General features: G+C 38.1%; 1 protein-coding gene across 9 annotated transcripts in view; it reads left to right on the top strand.

Annotated features, from left to right (window-relative positions):
• MBD5 (methyl-CpG binding domain protein 5) overlaps positions 1 to 17,375 on the top strand; it is a 145,248-nt gene that overhangs the window by 70,010 nt on the left and 57,863 nt on the right. For 7 of the 9 annotated variants that reach the window (XM_040602748.1, XM_040602744.1, XM_040602747.1 and 4 more), the window contains exons 3-4: positions 11,072 to 11,205; positions 15,140 to 15,331. The gene's annotated coding sequence lies outside the window, so the exon portion shown is untranslated. Of the gene's footprint in view, positions 1 to 11,071; positions 11,210 to 15,139; positions 15,332 to 17,375 lie in introns of all 9 variants that reach the window. The other 2 variants (XM_040602749.1, XM_040602746.1) reach the window with 2 other exon arrangements.

Genomic DNA, 17,375 nt, shown 5'->3' with positions numbered 1-17,375 from the left:
ACATCAGCCTTGCTTTCTAAATTGCCTCTGAAACTCTTGTTTTGGGTGTAAGGTGCTTTTTTCTAGCATCAAAACTTCTCATGAAGTACATTGTACCTCATCAAAATGACGTACATCATTGTAGTTACTGGAACTGAAGAAAGGCTTGAACACCCTTACTTGTTCCTGTCCACTCGGAATGTCAAGATGGCTGTGCTGACATATTCCCCATTTAACATACCAAGAGGCTACTAGAAACTTTGGATGATGCCATAGACTGGGAAACTCTCTCAGCTTTTAAAATCTTACCACTAACATTTGCGATGTTAGACTAGCCACATTACATTGCACGGATCTCAGTTCACTGAGAATTAAAGGCATTCTTACCTGGTTTTCATGCTACCTTGATATTATTTAAAAAATTATGAGTTACTGAGAAATAATTCACATTGCCCAAACTTTAAACGTTTTCATCTGCTCTCTGAAGTTGAGCAGTAGTTAAAATAGGCGTTTCCTAATGCACTGGTGCATATCACCATTTTACATATTAGCTTAATTTTGTGCCTGTGTGTATGACCATGTTTTGTAGTCACCCTCTTACACTAAGTTGAGAGTCAAGTCTTTAGTTACTCACATGAAGGTCCTGTTCATCACACTGGTTGATCATCTTGTTAATCCGATTTGAGGATGAAAGCAGAATTTTACAGAGTTATTTTAGGTCCCGACTTCTTTTTAGGTGTGTTTGCCACATGTTTCCATGCTCACGTGTTCAAAAAGGCTGACCAAAATTTCCACTGACATAGCTACGTCCTGCCATCCCCTGAAAGATATTCTCAAAATTAATCAAATTCTTTGTGTATGCAGTTTCAGCCATGAGTGCTTTCTGAAGGTGGCAGAACCATTCAGTTACTTGAAGTCAGGCATGCACCTGCTGGGTTTGGATCGGGTTTTGGTAGTTAGAACTCCAAAATACCGAAATACAGGGGAGGCTTTCTCAAGGAGCACCACCAACTTACGTGTGCTTTAACGTCAGGAAGAAGTTTCTAAATGAAGTACGTGAGGAGACATCTGTAATTTCTGTTTTCCTGACGGGGGACACAGCCTATAGGTCCCAGTAGGTGGGTTGGGTCCCATCTGCCCTACTCTGCTGTCCCCCCACACTGCTCCCTGCGAGGCTGGAGGTGCGGGCGGTTGGCTGCTCAGGCACTCCAAATATCTGGACCTGCTGTGCCTGCCTTATTTCCAAGTGAGACCAAGGCCACCAAGCGCTGCTTCCAAAAATCTGGGAAGTGTGCTCTTAAGCTGTCAAATTTAAAGCAAGTTTGCATTAAGATGAAGATGTGCTTTCGTCCTGAGGCTGCAGCTCACCGTTAGTATCTCGGCGCTTGGTTTGAATAGAAATCTTTTTATCTACCAGATTAGTAGTTGCCAGGAGATCTGATTGTCCCATCAATTTCAATCTAGCGTAATTCAGTAGGAATTCAAAGTTTTTCTCCTTGAATGGATGTCTTGTACTCTCTTTGGGAAATGAATTCTGTCATCTGGAAGCTCCCATTAACTCCTTCCTACCAGCCGCCACACCTTTGAATTAGAGAAGTTTGCAAGTACAAAAGAGGAAACAAAAGCTTCAGGGGTCGGAAACTTTCTTTTATATTAAGCCTAAATCCAGATAGTGTAAAAACATGCGAAGAATGAAGGAAGTGGGACACTTAGCTTGTGGTTTCTGTAAAGAAGGAAAAAATCCAGTCATTAAATTAGACCAGTTGACACCGTGTAGTTCACTGCTCTCAGAGCCATACAAAATTGTAAGGCAGTACTGCCACTACACTTACATTTTTTAATCATTAAATTAAGATTACTTGCAAAGCAATTCAAAGTGTTTAATTCCTTGTTAATGACTGGAGGCCTTAATTGAAGTCTTTTGCATCATATGTTAGAAGTTTCTTTGGCTTGAAAGAAGGTTTTTTGGTGGTAGAGAAAATGTTACATGAAATCTTGTAATGAAAAACCAAACCTCTGTGTAACCAAGTTGTCTGTTGACTATTACTAAAAGTCTTATCTCAGATCCTTTTTCTTTGTGTGCTCTGGTGATGTGAAAAGCTGGCTAAGATGTAGCTAGCAAAATTCATTCATTAGCTGCTCTAATACAGAAACACTTTCTAGATCTCTGCACAACAGCAGTAATGCAGCCGTTCGTTGAGTTGCTTCCCGAAAACATTTTAGAAGCAAGAAACCTAACATGCTTCATATTTTGAATTTATGTTGCAGATTTTGGGATATAACCAACTTTGAGAAAAGAGTTAATTCTGTGATTTTTTTTTTTTACAGATTTGTTGTTGTTTCAATGTCTGTCTTTAATCCTTCAACATTTATCTGTGTGTTTAACTCAAAAAAATCTTTGTGTTACCAACTCCAGTTGTTGATTCACTGTCAAACACCTTGGCAACTTTAAGTGCTAGTTTTTACTGTCCCCTCTTTTTCTTGTCTAATAATGCTTATAGAGCAGGCATAGGATAAAAAATTGCATCTAGGTTGGTGGAAGCGTTGAGGCTGGGAGCATATTTTCATGGCGGGGGTTGCTAAGGCAATGCTTTCTAGTTTTGTTTTCATCTTCTTTCCCCAGAAGCTATTTGTTTATCTCAGTAAACCAAGGGACAGTGAATTTATGATGCTGTGTAACAAGTTTTTTCTGAAAAATTATTCTAAGTTTTTAAAGACATAATGTTTCCTCTGGTTTTTCATTTGCAATTTGACTAGCTGACATTTTGTCAGACGTTGGCAGCTTTGACTTTTAGCTTGGGTCTTGTTGGTGAATTGCTCAGAGTAAAAACAACGTGAAAGTTTATCAATGAAAAATTATCGCTTCTGTTACGCATAATAAAGTGTGCAAACCAGACCAATAAACCAGTTACGTGCCTTTGTCCACTCATTGTTCTTGAGCCTGCATAGTTCTATACTGCGTTAAAACAGGAACTGGATGATGAAAAACGTTTTATTTGCAGTGATTTTCAAATTGAAAATGAAAGTTTAAAACCAATCAAACAGCTGGGTTTGAGTACAGAGGTATCAGAAGCCATTTATGTAATGGTCTGGGAATTACTCTTTTCTCGATGATTAAGAACTGTGTAGTAAAGGTTCTTACTGCTTCCCTGGTAGCTTTACACCAAATCTTTCAGTATTGCAGCTGCTGAGGACATGCTTGAGTATCTTTGTTAGGATATCGAGCTAAGTATCAGAATCTAATTAACTCACCGCTGTCAGATGGTTCTTATGATCAACTTGCTGTAGGAGATGTTTAATGTAATGCTTTGTCTATGTCAGCTGTAGCTAATACCAATCATTGCCACCCAATTTAATTTATATTTTTTTACCAATTACAAACCACTGCAGTGAGACAGGCTGCCAGAGCTGAGGAGGGCCTGGTGGGGCAGAGAACACCGCAGCCCAGGTCCCAAGGCAGCCCTGCCTGCTGCCTCCCAAAAACTCTTGGCATGAGTACATACAGCCTTGCAACTTGCTGAATACAGTGGGATGGCATCTAGCTTTAGAAAACAGGCTTGGGCGTAGGTTATCCTGATTTTTGTGATGTCGGGAAACCCAACCAGTGGCCCAAGCTAAGCCTGCCAGCAAGACCACTGTGTGTTGCTTAGTCATTTGCTTGGCAATAATCTCTCAGTGGCCGAAATCTTACCTCTGGGGAGGTGGTTCTTCATGCTGGTGGGGAGATGGGTCTGCTTCTGGCTGCGGAAGGTGGTGGGACTGCAGAGGGCCAGCCGGCTTCTGAGGAGAACAGTTCCTTAGTGTCTGCCTGGAAAGAAGCAGGGAACGGATGTGGATTAGGAGAATTGTTTTCATTCCTGCTTCACATGAACAAACTACCAGCTTAGGTATTTGTATATCTTTAGGTTTTTAACTGAAAAAGTCTTCTACGACTAGAAATGCTTCCATATCCGTCACTTGCTTAAACTAACCTATGGCCGTGTCCGTCAGTAATGTTCTCCACCATCTGCAGCTCCCTCGGATTAGCTCTAACACCAGCAACAATGTCCTTGGAGGAAGGTGTGTGCTTTCCTTATTATGCTTCTTTAAACTGGGTGATACACAGAGATAATAAAGAAATGGAGAATCCTGTATTTATAATCAACATACCATATGAAACATATGATGCTTTCAAGCATTGAAAGAGGCTGCCCAGGGAGGTGGTGGAGTCCCCTTCCCTAGAGGTATTTAGAAGATGTATGGATGTGGTGCTTAGCGATGTGGGTTAGTGGTGGGCTTGGCAGCGCTGGGTTACTTGTTGGACTCTGTGATTATAAAGGTCTTTTCCAACCTAAACAGTTCTATGATTCTGTATCCAGAGGATGAGTAGCAAATGAGTGAATTCAGCTGGTGTTGGAGTGAGATGTGTTACCATGTTTAGGAGAGGACTGCAGTAGAAGATGAGGAAGTTTCAGGACTGTACTAAGTGTGGGTTGTCTACCTGATGTGTGTGGGCAATTAGATCCAAGAGCAAAAGTGTGGTTGGAAGAGGAAAAGATGAAGGAGCAAGAGAAGTTGTTGGTGAGAGTGCAGGAACCAGCTTTCCAGCAAAAGCCCTGAAGGCATCACAGCTGGTTCTGCCAGAGGTAGCAGGGGAGACATGCAGGATTTGCACTTTGCTCGTACGTCAGTAACAAACTAGAGGAACTGAGGTATACCCACCAAGCTCGATCCCAACCGTCATCCTGCGCTGGAGAGCATGGTTTTCATGGCCTGAGCAGCACGACATTCTCAGGGTTGAGAGCTGCAGGGATCGTGGCAGGTGTGCCCTGCTCTGCAGGATCCTTGCTGAGGGCAGCCCAGAGTGCGCACTTCAGTGAGCGGCTTTCTCATTGACCCTAGGATGTTTCTGTGCTATGTTAGGCGTAGGCTATTGTCAAATCACTTTTCGCTGGATAAAAAAAATGCAAAATCTTTGCTTTTTTAGTAATCAGATTAAAATTATGTTTTCCTCTGCTGCCAGCATTCTGTGCCTTTTTATTTGATTCTTGGATTAGGGTTTTTTGTATTTTCATAGGTTATATAATGTACATGTTATGTGTTTATATAAAACATTATATAGAACATTATATAGATGTTAATATTTTTGCATTTCATTGTGAGTCAGTGTTCAAAGTGGAGTTCAGGAAAAATTCAGCCCTGTCAGATTCTGCAGCAGGAACAGTTATTTTTACGATCACAGCAGTGGCCAGAACAATACATGATATATGTATCAATACTTGCCAAAGGTCACCATAAAGCTTCTAAATTAGTAAATTCATTAAGACATCAAGAGCTCTTAGATATGTTTATATATTAACTATTGTTTCAGGCATTTTTTTCTCATCTCTGGCCTTTTCACAAACTCATAAGGCTTCAGAAAACCTTGCAGCAAACAAGTGAGTGTTATTAGCCTTTTAAGAGGATGTGTGCATTTTTCCCCAATGACATTCAGTACATTTGTCATTAATGCAGTTTAATAATATTTCACATGTCTGTTTGGCCTTACTACTGCTTGCAGCAGGTGATATATATTTCTAAAAATCAGAGGAATGTTTGATGATTTAATACCATGGTGCTTACAAATACCTTAAAAACAGACTTCATAAAACCTATCAAAGCTTTCTGAAAAATTTTTCGATCCTAGGCTAAAATTTTAGAGAATTTTGATCTCTTATCTATGAACAAGATGGATATTTTTTAAATTATCAAACAGATTCAAATAGTAGGGCATTTATATAAATATAGACTTAGTAGTGATCCAATGTGAATTATATTAAACTCAGTGGGAAACCATCTATTAACCTTGGCAAGAATAGAATTACAATTCCAGAAACTGAATTCTGCTTTAGGAGTCCTGTGTCAGGGGATTATTAAAATACCGTCCTGATACTTTATGAATGAATTGGACAATTAATAGTACTAATTAGTAGCAACGTCACTTTGAAAGAGCTGCTTAGAGGAAACACAATGATAAATATTCCTCAATGGTGAAGGAGACTGTCTTCAGCAGGCAGCGTGGTACGTGTTAGGTAGTGAAATGAAATTCCTTTGCTATGTAAATTTATTTGAACTTTCTCAGCCTTTCCAGTTTCAGACGGGATACTTGCTGCAGGATACACTGTCGAGGCTTTTCTGTAGCTTGACAAAATTTAACACCTTGTAAGGCACTGCTGAGATATTCAGTAATGAAATCTGTGTGTAAGGTAATGGTGGGTATCATTTTACTGGAAGATTAACACCCTCTAGCCACGGAGAGACGTAGAAGTAGAGAATGTGGAAAGTGTGAGTGCTACGGTGATGAAGTTGCTTACGTCACTAAATAAGCAAAGAGTGAAGCTCAGCGCATTAAAGCCATTGGCACTGCAGTCAGTAGTGGTTAAGTCCCTGACCTCCCTTAAGGTACTTCCTCTTCAAAAAATTTAGTTAAGAGAGGATTGTGACAACCTCTTTTGGTTTTTTTTCCTTTTTTTTTTTTTTTTTTTTTTTTTTTTTAAGAATTCTCCAGAATGTCTTAGCTTCTTCAGAATTTCCAGATATCTCATACCAGAGCACTAACAATGGAAAAAATATTTATCTGTGATGGTGTTCATGTGCCTGGGTGGGATGATACCTTTCTATGTGAACTCTAGATGGACAACGTATTACTTCAGGTACAGGAGAAAACAGATTTCTCTGCCACCAGCATTGTTTGTAGCCTGAGTCCAGACCAGAATTAAATTGATGGAAGAAGTCTGTGCTGGATGCCAGTTGTTGAGTCGTCCCCCTGTCAACTGCCATGGCAGCATTTGGCCTGCATGAGAGTCGAAAATAATCGAGATTTGCCAGTTATGGAAAATTGTGCCAAGAATTTTTAAATAAGGAATAACACTGTTTAGAAAAGTTTATGTTATTTTCTTTTTGGAAGATTTAATTTTAAACAATGGTATAATGTCATGTCTAAAAGAAGACACTTTATTATGTGATGATAAAGTATCATGAGGCAAAATTATAAACTGTTAGTGTGCTTGCTGCATTAAATTTCTTCTTTCCTAATGAGTTTGAGGCTTGGCATAAGCGATTCATCTTAAAGCCCAGGTATGCTTTTCTTCTGCTCCTTATGCTGTTGGTATATTTATTCAAGCATTTGTGCAGTGCTTTGGCTGCTTATACCATGTTCTTAAAGGAATGGAAAAGCATAAAATCTTGGTGTCAACATAAATATATTTCTATAAAATAATCTGAATCCAATTATAGAAATTGGTGGGTTGAGTTACCTCTTGCCTGTGAAGGAAGTGTTCCAACACAATGTGGAAACACAGGAGCAGCTGGAGGGGCAGGAGGAAAGTGTAGTTGAGCTGTCTTCAGGATAAAAGTTGTGCCTCACCTGTGTCTGTTTACATGGATGCTAATAGAATGCACATAACACTTGTTACTGACCTTGAAGCAATTTGTAAATATGCTTTTGAGATTCTGTTTCTTCAAGTAGTATATATTACAAAGTACAGGAGCAGTTAAAAGCCATAATTCAGGATGACTGACCCCGCTGTCAAAGTCTCTGTTCGTTTCCAATGTCAAGATACAATGCAACAGACAAATGAAGCTGTGTACAATATTTTCATGTGGGGGGAAATGGGGGGACTGTGTGCACTTGGTGATGGTGGAAACAACAGCATTCCTATCAAAAGGAAAATACTTTAAAAAAATAAATGTTTGACTATTACCAAGTTCTGTCATGGATCTTTCTTCAGTGGGTGGTAGCTGAGTTTGCATTTGGTTGGTGGAAAGATTGTTTCTCTCTCCTCTTGGGGTTATTTGATCAAATGTGTTCACTTCAGGGTATTTATATTTTGTATGTTAAGGCTGTATGTTAGCCACAGAAATCAAGAAGAAAAGGGATTACCATTGTCCTCTCCCTTTTAGGATGGCTTTTGTCCCGATAGCGGGCTTTTACGCACCTTCTGAAATACCACTGTGTTTCAGGGCAAGACAACTACAGAAAGAAATTCAGTTATTTCTTAGTTTACAGTAGTAATGACTAAATAAGGGGGGTTTTATTAATTCATTCTTTCATACCTCCAACAACATTTGTTTAGGAAAAATAAGGAGGGGAAAAGACAAATTCGTATTATACAGAACCAAAATTATTTGTTTATCATCTCAGTTCTCATCAGCTTCACTGTTATCTCTATATTAAATTAAAGATCAGTGAAGGAGAAAAGTAGATTACATTTCCATTGTGAGCTAGAAAATAGAAATGCATGTACAACAGGTATGCAAAGTAGCTAATGGAAATAAATCACAAGTTTTTAAAACACTGTTACAGATGAATGAAAATGATTTTTAAATTATTCATTAATTTTTAATTCTAAGATGTTTTCACAAAACCAAAATAAATTGGAATGCATGATTATTTGAGAGAACCTTTCGTTTCCATAACTCACGGGTCCAAATCTTGAGTATTAACTTCATCAAAATATCAAGAACAAGGAAGCAGAAAACATATTACTGTTTAATGTACAAAATACAGGCAAATGCTTGCCATAGCAACCAGCACTTAGGTGAGACGAGTGCTGTGGTACATGGGCCTGCACTGTGCTTACCTCTTTATTACCCAGGTTTGTACATGGGAGTGATTTTCTTCATAGTTGGAAACTGATCTATTTGTCAATTTGATTGTTTTCCTTTGGTTTTTAAATTGCCAGGTGAAGATTGCATGTATGCTGTTTCTGAATAGTAGCATGCACCTTTCCTGTCAAAACCAAGGCTTTTTATAAAATAAAAGTCTTTTCATGGTTGTGAGATATATTATTAGTACTTGCCACTTTCTTTATGAAAGTATCAGATATGCAGGATTTATAGCATTGAGACTATTGACTAAACTGACGTCTCTGATCTTCTCCTCTTGCAAATTAAAACTCCATTTCTTTTTTTTCCCACTTGTAACTGGAGACAAAAAAAAATATTATTCTTTCTTACATCTTCTCTGTTCAAAGCTACATCGACTCAAATGACACCGTTGCCAAATCTGTGAAAAATGTTAGTATGTTAGCCTTATAGCTATATATCACATACGTAAAACAAATATGTTAGTATGTTAGCCTTATAGCTATATATCACACAAGTAAAACAAATGTGTTAGTATGTTAGCCTTACAGCTATAGCTAATTTTTGAATTAGCTTCTCTGAAAGACCTGCCTGTTATTACTCTATTTCTCCTAGCTTTCATATTTTTCACTTGGTATATTGTGTTGTTAGGCAGTTAAAATGCATTTTTGAAGTTATATTAATATGGCCAACTTGTTGTCATACAAAAAGAACAGTACCCTTGGAAAAGGCCATATGTTCATGCAAAGGTAGTCTTGGAAGGTAGGATATGTGCTTCTTTTTTTCTTATGCCATCTGTTAGGTTCTAACTTCATTTTCTCTAGATACCCTGTCTAGCAAATATTCAGCTAATAGATGTGAATTCTAATCAGTAAGGAAGCAAGATTATTATTTCCAACAGCTTCATGACGACTTTAGTCAGGTCCTCAGAACAGATTTTTTGAGACAGGCCTACCTGCTCTTTGGTACTATAGCAGTTGATTTAGAATTAGGATCGTACATTTTGAATACGTAGGCAGCTAAATACTACTTTTATTTAAACAATGAAGTATACTGAGGGCCTCCTATGAAAACAGGAGGTGAAAAGGTATTTTCAATGCTGCGGTACTCTAAAATAAAATAAATGAACAAACATACTGAATTTCTCCAAGCACTTTGGACTGGCATAAGCCAAATTCACTGCTGCTCTTTCCACTTCAAGTTACTCGTTCCTGTACACATGCCGCTCCTTCCTAAGCATCTAGTCCGGCACAAGCATTCCTCCAGGCACAGAGATTAGGGAACTGATCTAGGTTAAGACTAATCCCGCAGAAATAACACAAATCGGCTCCCTTATCTGATTCACTGGACCAGTGTTAGCCTCTGCAGAGGAGAGGGAGCAGCATCCAGCTGCAGCGCCTGGCCTGGAGCTGGAGGAGCTCTTTAGCTGAAGGTTGAGTTCTGCACTCTGTCATGAGTAAGGGGCTACACCTTGGGGATTTCCTCCTGAAGAACAGTCCCAAATTCCGGGCAAATGAAGAAGCAAGGAAAACCTCTGGTGTCCCCATAGTTTTCAAGCTTTCTGCTGAGGAGCTAGCAGAGCTCATTTCAGCCAGGTCTTCTGGATTGATTGAGCTTCCAGGTCTACGCTGGAGAAACCTGAAAACCCTGTGATCCCTGTAATTAGTCCAAGCATAATCATGCAAAGATATTTTCACCAACTGTTTTGTGCAGGTTATACAAATAAAATGAAATAAGAGGTTCTGTTTAGGCTGAGCTCATGATTCTCCATCACATGTTCAAGTCACAGAATTAGTTCTAGCTGTGCCTCTTTTAGGGGGAAAATCTGCAAGGCATTTTAGGGAAAGATGCCTGCAAGTCTAAAATCTACTTTTAATGCTATCTAAGCTGCTTTGGTTTTTTATGTTAATGTATATGTGTATGTGTGTGAGTGTATATATAGAGGGAGGTTTGTATATAAATTAGTTATATATTTAAGCAGAACTGGGCATCTTTCTGACTATTTTAGATCTCTGAAGTTTTATTGTGAGATCTTCTCAAGAATATCTCATTAAAAAATGTTTTTAGCCATTTTCCAGCTGAGTGGGCTCTATTTCTATAGCCTTAAATTCTGTACAAGTGTAAAGCAGTGGAGGGTATGGCCGGAGCTGGAGCCTGCCCTTGTCAGTACGGTGTCCCTCTGATTTTGCGTTTACGGTCAACAAAGAAGGAGAGATCCTTCTAGAGGGCAGTTCCGAATATAGCTCTGGTTAGGATCAGCTTAGATTATTTTAAATTACACTTTGGACTCTACCTTTTTTCGCTGACTACTGAGAGCGCCTGGGTAAACTCCCCGGTTTTGTTCACTGTTTGCTTTTCTGAACGCGCCTGCCGTTTCAGTGCGGCGCAGCAGTCTGTTAGAGAACCCGTGCAGTCTGCGTGAAGCGCGGGTATTGGTACCCTGTCCTTCTGCAGATCTTGTTTTAGTGCAACATGTGTTTTATTGCAGGGAGAAGAGGCTTTATCACAAGAAAACGGGCAAAGAAACAGAAAGACTTGAAGAAACAGCACTTAATTCTTCCCAAAAATTCAGAGACCCACCAATACCTGGTGGATTACCTCCACCAGCCTTCCTGATTTGAGGTAGGTGAGTTCTCACTTCGCCACTCTTCCTGTCGCATATATATGGATTGTAAACACAGTGATTTCAAATGTTAAGATTGTTTCTTCTGTTTTATTTGATGCGTCAGAAAATAATGGTGGGCTTTTAGTAGGCTGGTGTTATAGGTAGTGTTGTTTATCTGGTGGTAATGTAGTGCCACCACTAGAAATTAATGATACTGCATTTGTTTTCAGTATTATGCAAGACGATGCAATTACTAAATATGATTTTGTGTGACTTTTCCACTTAAAAAAATAAAAATAGCAATTCTTGAAAATAAAATAGGCAAAGTCAGACCGCATGCTTATAAACAGGTCTCTTAAGTTTTTTCCAATATTTTCCAGGATGGTGCCCATGGCTCTGATTTGGAATTAACTCTTCTGGAGTGTTTTTCAGTTATGCTACAGGGTAAATGAGAAGAATAACCTAAGAAACAGCCAATAATCAAGTTGATTTGTTTAGAAGAAATATATTTAAAACCTACCTGAAGAAAAAGGAAAGCTGGCTGACTGCCATTCTCTTTCTCTACTTACTTATAGACTTACTTTTCAACACGGTTGAAAAGTTACCGAGTTTTTTTCCTGTTACTGGAAGGTCATTTTTTGGTATTTTTCATTTTTTCTTACGAAAAAGTAGAGTATCTTTAATTTTAGATACATCAGATACCATAGTTGTAAGAATATTGTATGTATCTTAAGAGATTAGATGGGGACAGGATTTTTTAATCCGTTAGCACAGACTTGTTATGTAAATAGAAAGCTCACAAAGCAAACGAGGCAGTACATGCACTGGAAAAACAGATGCCTCTTCCCCAGCATCGCATTCACCAGTAGATTCCTGCAACTTGGTGAGAACTCATTGGGAAGTTGATCGTTACAGATGTGTACGTGATCGACAAATAAACACGCTGTAGTAACTGTGTTAATTCCTGTACTTACCTCTGAATGATAAACTGGTCATTTCACACACAGCGCAGTGCTGTTTAATAACAGGGCAGTCCGTCACAATCATCTTCTTAGATTAAACAGCCAACTTCAGAAATTTAAGTGCTTTTTTTTCAATGTCAAGTGTCGGGTTTTTAGTTGAAAAAAAAAAAATATGTTGCAGGTTTTTTTACAGACACTTATTTTTAATTCCTTTTCACAAAACCTGGAGTTTCTAATGGGCAAAGAAAGATAGGAAGGCTGGTTAAAAAGAGAATGAGAACAAGAGTTTCAGGAGGGGAAAAGCAGTGCAGAGCCTATTGAATTAGCCACAAAAATTCTCTTGGCTCACCATATAGGAGCCTTTTGATTATTACCGGTAGTCTATGCTTAGTGTTTGTAAAACTCTGTTCTGTAGCTGGTCATCGATCTCTGTGGTACTAGTATTTTGATGCTAGTAAGTTTGTAAGTGGCATATGCATCATTAAGGCAGTATCTGTTTTTTCAGCAGAGACTTTAATTACAGCTTTGCTTACATGTTTCCATTTCCGTATGCTCAGTATGGACAATTTTTATCATTAACTTATTATTGCTATTTTATTTAGATAAGTTTAAAAAAATCAGGTTCTTTGTTTGAATTCATTTTAATAATGCTTTCTTATAGATTTCTCAAGGCCTTTATTAGGAGCTTCTTTTACTGGTGCTACTTCAGTCCTTGGTACTGTCCACATGACCTAGTTATTTTAAGCCTTAGTATGACTTAGGTTTCATTCTTGGGCTATTTCATCCATCTATTGAAATGGTTTCCAGTAAATTAGTTTTACAGTGTTTGCTGTGTTTAGCATTATATGCACAAGGGAAGTTCTTCATAAAAATGTCTCTTATCAATACCTTTCAATGTGCTTAAACATTAATAAATAATTTTATATGAAGAATATAATATCCATAGTTAAATTACTATCTGAAATATATTTGTATGCAGATTCTTTAGTGGCACATTATACCATCTATTTGTTTTGTTACTGTAAAAATAAGCTGTGTTGTGAAACCATGGATACTTCTTTATCTCTAATTTTATGAATAACCTGCGTAAAAATGTTCATTCCTTGAATCATTTCATGCAGCTTATATACAGTGGAAAGAAGTTAAGAATTTCTGTCATTACTGCAATGGAAGAAGAAATTCTTGTATTTAAATTACACCATTTATATGTTGGATTTTAAGATTTGGAATTTCTGGAGTAATTTAGAGAACATTGGCATTCAGTTGCTCAATAAGCTGAAGCTAGTAGCTAAAGCTCATTGGTAAGAGCCTAACCTTGTGGGTCCTGTGGACACTTCACAGGAGAAAGTTCAGTGTGTCTCAAACTCTTATGAGATTTTTATTGTTCTCCTTTCACAGTCTGTCTGACTTTGTCAGGACATAACCTTTTCTGCAGCTCTGTCCACTGAATGCTCCATTTCTCCGCTTGCTAAAATGCAAGTGGTTTTTTTCTAGTCGTATAAATTCAGTATTTAGAGCCCTATGGCTCCTTGTATTTATAAACTTAGGATTTGGGCTGTTCAACAAAGTTGTTTAACCCTTTCAACTACTGGGAAGAGGTTTTATTTTACTAATAGTAATAATATTGATTTTGTTGCTACATGTGTTCTATTTTGGTTTTATTTTAATCATCTTAATAATATCTATGAGCTAGATGTACCTTGTTATTAATCTAGGTACATAAAAACATGCAGTATTAAGAACAGGTAAGTCCTGTAACATTCAGAAGCATTAAATGTATGGTGTTTAAACATGGAAGCTTTCCGGTGCTCCAGTCTTTAAGAAAATCTGAACATGTATTCCTAATTTTATAGGGGCATGATTTTCAGAGTGGTATTGGTTGGAGAAGAATTTAGGCAAGTTAATTTTTCTTCTAAGTAGTTTGCATATGAAAAAACTAGTAACAAAAAGCTCTATGGGGTCGGTAAATGCAGTCCCAAACAACCAGGACTGTTTCGTACACATTTTTACAAAATGCTGTGCCCAGATTTTGCCCTTAAATTGGGAAGATGCTGATCAACTCAGTTAATTAGTGTTACTAATAAAGTTAATGAAAGCCAAATGGCAGGTCATCACTAAGAGAGCAAAAAGGTTTTGCTTACGAACTTAAGTAAGATATTTTAATAATCATAGTAAATACTGTATTTGGTGTTTGTAGCTAATGTACTTTATGTGGCTGATGTGCTTATACCCTATTTGTGTGGCCTATCTGCAATTTTTTTGTTTTAAAGTCTTACAGTTAACTCTTTTGGATATGCCTTTAACGTAATGGGATCCAATCCATTTTACCTGTAAAAGAACTGATTAACTGACTTAAAGTCGTGCAAAGACTGCTAACTCCTTTCAGTGTCAGAGAAATTGAAATGGGCGTAATCAAAGCTTAACTAACTCAGCCGGTGGAGGGCTGCAGGAACATTTAGCTGATGATTCGGAAAGAAATGGCTCAGTAACAGGCAGATGTTATGGAATAACCCAGGTTCTGTTTCAGCTGGGGGTTCACCGGTTCCGTGTACCTGTGCAAAAGACACATTTAATAGCTCATCAGCAGTGCTGGTGGAAACTTTTACATAACCAAGGCCATTTGCAGTAGTGTAACTGCAAAGCCTAGAATTTTGCCTCTGTAGTCAAAGGTTTTTAGCATGCATCAGTACAACTCAAGTTGTCTGAAGAAGTGACCTTTTATGTATGCATACTAGTTCTATCATAAAAACCCATCTACTCATTTTTACAGAAATTACTCTCTCTTCTGGACAGTGAACTACCATAATGTAGTAAAAGGTACATTTCTTATCAGTTCCAGTCAGAGCCATCCTACCCTTCTTTAAAAGCAAATATTATTACGGTTTATAAGTTTATACTACAAAGTAATTGAATAAGGGCTTACGAAGCAATCAAGTGAAATAAAAATGTGGTTCATTCTTTAATTGAAATAATGCAACTGTCTCAACAGATGTAACGTGGGGTGCAAGAGTTCCTCAGATGAGGGGTGTAGTAAGACAAAGAGCCAGCCTCAATGGACATAGCCCATTACCAAGATCCAAACAGGAGACTGTCTAAAGCAAAGCTGAAAGCACATCAAGAATTTTAAGAAGCCTAAAGATCCCCAAGGTAACTAGAAGCAAGACCATGAGAAGTAATGTAGGTAAGTATTCAAAATAAATCGGTGCATTTATTAAGCTGAGAAACTTTTTATTTTTTGATAGTTTTATGCGGTGGTAGTAAAGTTTGTTAGAAGATGTATTTCAAGTAGCATAATACAAAAGATTTGAGCCAATACTGAAAAAAATTAAATAGAAGAACCGCAGACATCTTCCAACATTTAATGGTGCTGAAGTAGAAAAGTAAACAATTTAGCAATTCATATCTTTGTACACGATAGACAGTGCACCCATACGTGGACCTTTTTGATAACAGAACAAAGAAGAAAAAAACACTCTTGACCTAGATTTAACAGATTGTATTGAAACAGCATATGAAGCACAGTATTTTAACGGTAAGAAAATTACCGGTTTGTGACAGTGTGATTCATATGGAGTATTAGTCATAGTTGGTAGTAATATATTTTGACATAATTAAACAATAGAACTCCAGTTATCTGTATCAGAAAATATGCAGCACCATTCTTGACCTAGATTATATTGTAGTAGGAAAGTATAGCTGCCTTGTCCTGAGATGAAGCCAGAACTTTACAGTAAAATATAAAATGAAATGCTTTTATTCTTACATGTTTTCATAAGGTTATACCATGTCAACAACCAGCAGATAGAGAAAAAGAACGTCCTAGGAAGCTCAAACAACATGCTAGGAAACTGAGCTATAAATACCAGGCTAATTCCATAGCTTTAAGATTTCTCCAAAGCTTTTTTAAATCCCTCCAGAAAAGACTGAAGAGATCCCTAATCTGAAGTGCCCCAGTTGAAGAAATGTGTGTGTTTTTATTTTTAAATAAAATTATGTTGATCTGCAGTCGATTGTTTGGACATCTTAATGAGTCAATGTAGTATCTCTACTATATTTGTTGCATCAAAATAAGGGGTTTAAACATTTTTATTCTTATCAGCACTTCTTCAGAGAAAATACAGAATTCTGTCTGATCACCTCTGAACCAATAGATATGGTATTCCCACAGAATACTTGATGTTTGCAACTCCTTTTGAATCTCTTTTTTTGGAGAGCTGTCCCTTTCAGTAGAGAGAGCTAACAGAAGAGTAGTCTTCTTTGGTAGGATTTTATGCAAATTTGGGAAATATTTGGGGGTTTTTTCTTTTGCATTTGTAAATTGTTCCTATGGAACCTAACATAGCTATATTTAAAATTATTTGCTTTTCTGGCTTCCATACTTAATATTCTAAATTCTAAAAAGCAGGCTTTCAGATTTGATGGCATTCAAAGGAGGATGTATGTTATTCTCATGTTGTAATTTAATTTGGTGAACCTGCAACGTGAACAGGTTCTAAGACGACAAGTGTCTGTAAGAAAAACTGGATTGTGAGATAAGTGAATTGCTGAGTGTGTAAGAGAAGGGATTCTTTTATCCATAATGTTGGGTGAAAAGATGTATACGCTTGTATTTCTGAAGCACTGTGTAATGTTTCATGTTGAAGTTATCAAAACCAGTAGCTGGGGATGTCATGAGACAGAATTATCGTGTAACCATAGAAAGATACTCGTTGCAAGGGGCATCTAGAGATCACACGGAACAGCTGAGGTTGGAAGGAGCCTCTGGAGGTCATCTTGTTCAACCCCTCTGGTCAAGCAAGGTCACCTAGAGCAGGTTGTCCAGGATCACGTCCAGACAGTGTTTGAATATATCTGCAGATGGAGACTCCACCACCTCTCTAGGCAACCCATGCCAGTGCTCTGTCACCCTCACAGTAAAAAAAGTATTTCCTGATGCTCTGATGAAACCTCCTGTTTCCATCTGTGCCTGCTACCTGCTGTCGCAGAATCCCAGAATGGCCAGGGTGGGGAGGCACCTCTGGAGATCACCTAGTGCAGCCCCCAGCTAAAGCAGGCTCTCCTAGAGCAGCGTGCAGAGCCGCATCCAGGTGGGTTTTGAACGTCTCCAGAGAAGGAGACTCCATAACCTCTCTGGGCAGCCTTTTCCTATCACTGGATCCACTGAAAAGAGCCCGGCCCCATCTTCTTTGCACCCTTCTTTCAGGTGTTCATACACATTGAGAAGA

The sequence above is a fragment of the Falco naumanni genome, chromosome 8, assembly GCF_017639655.2.
Source record: "Falco naumanni isolate bFalNau1 chromosome 8, bFalNau1.pat, whole genome shotgun sequence".
Classification (NCBI taxonomy): domain Eukaryota; kingdom Metazoa; phylum Chordata; class Aves; order Falconiformes; family Falconidae; genus Falco; species Falco naumanni.
This window is presented reverse-complemented; position numbering and strand designations above follow the sequence as displayed.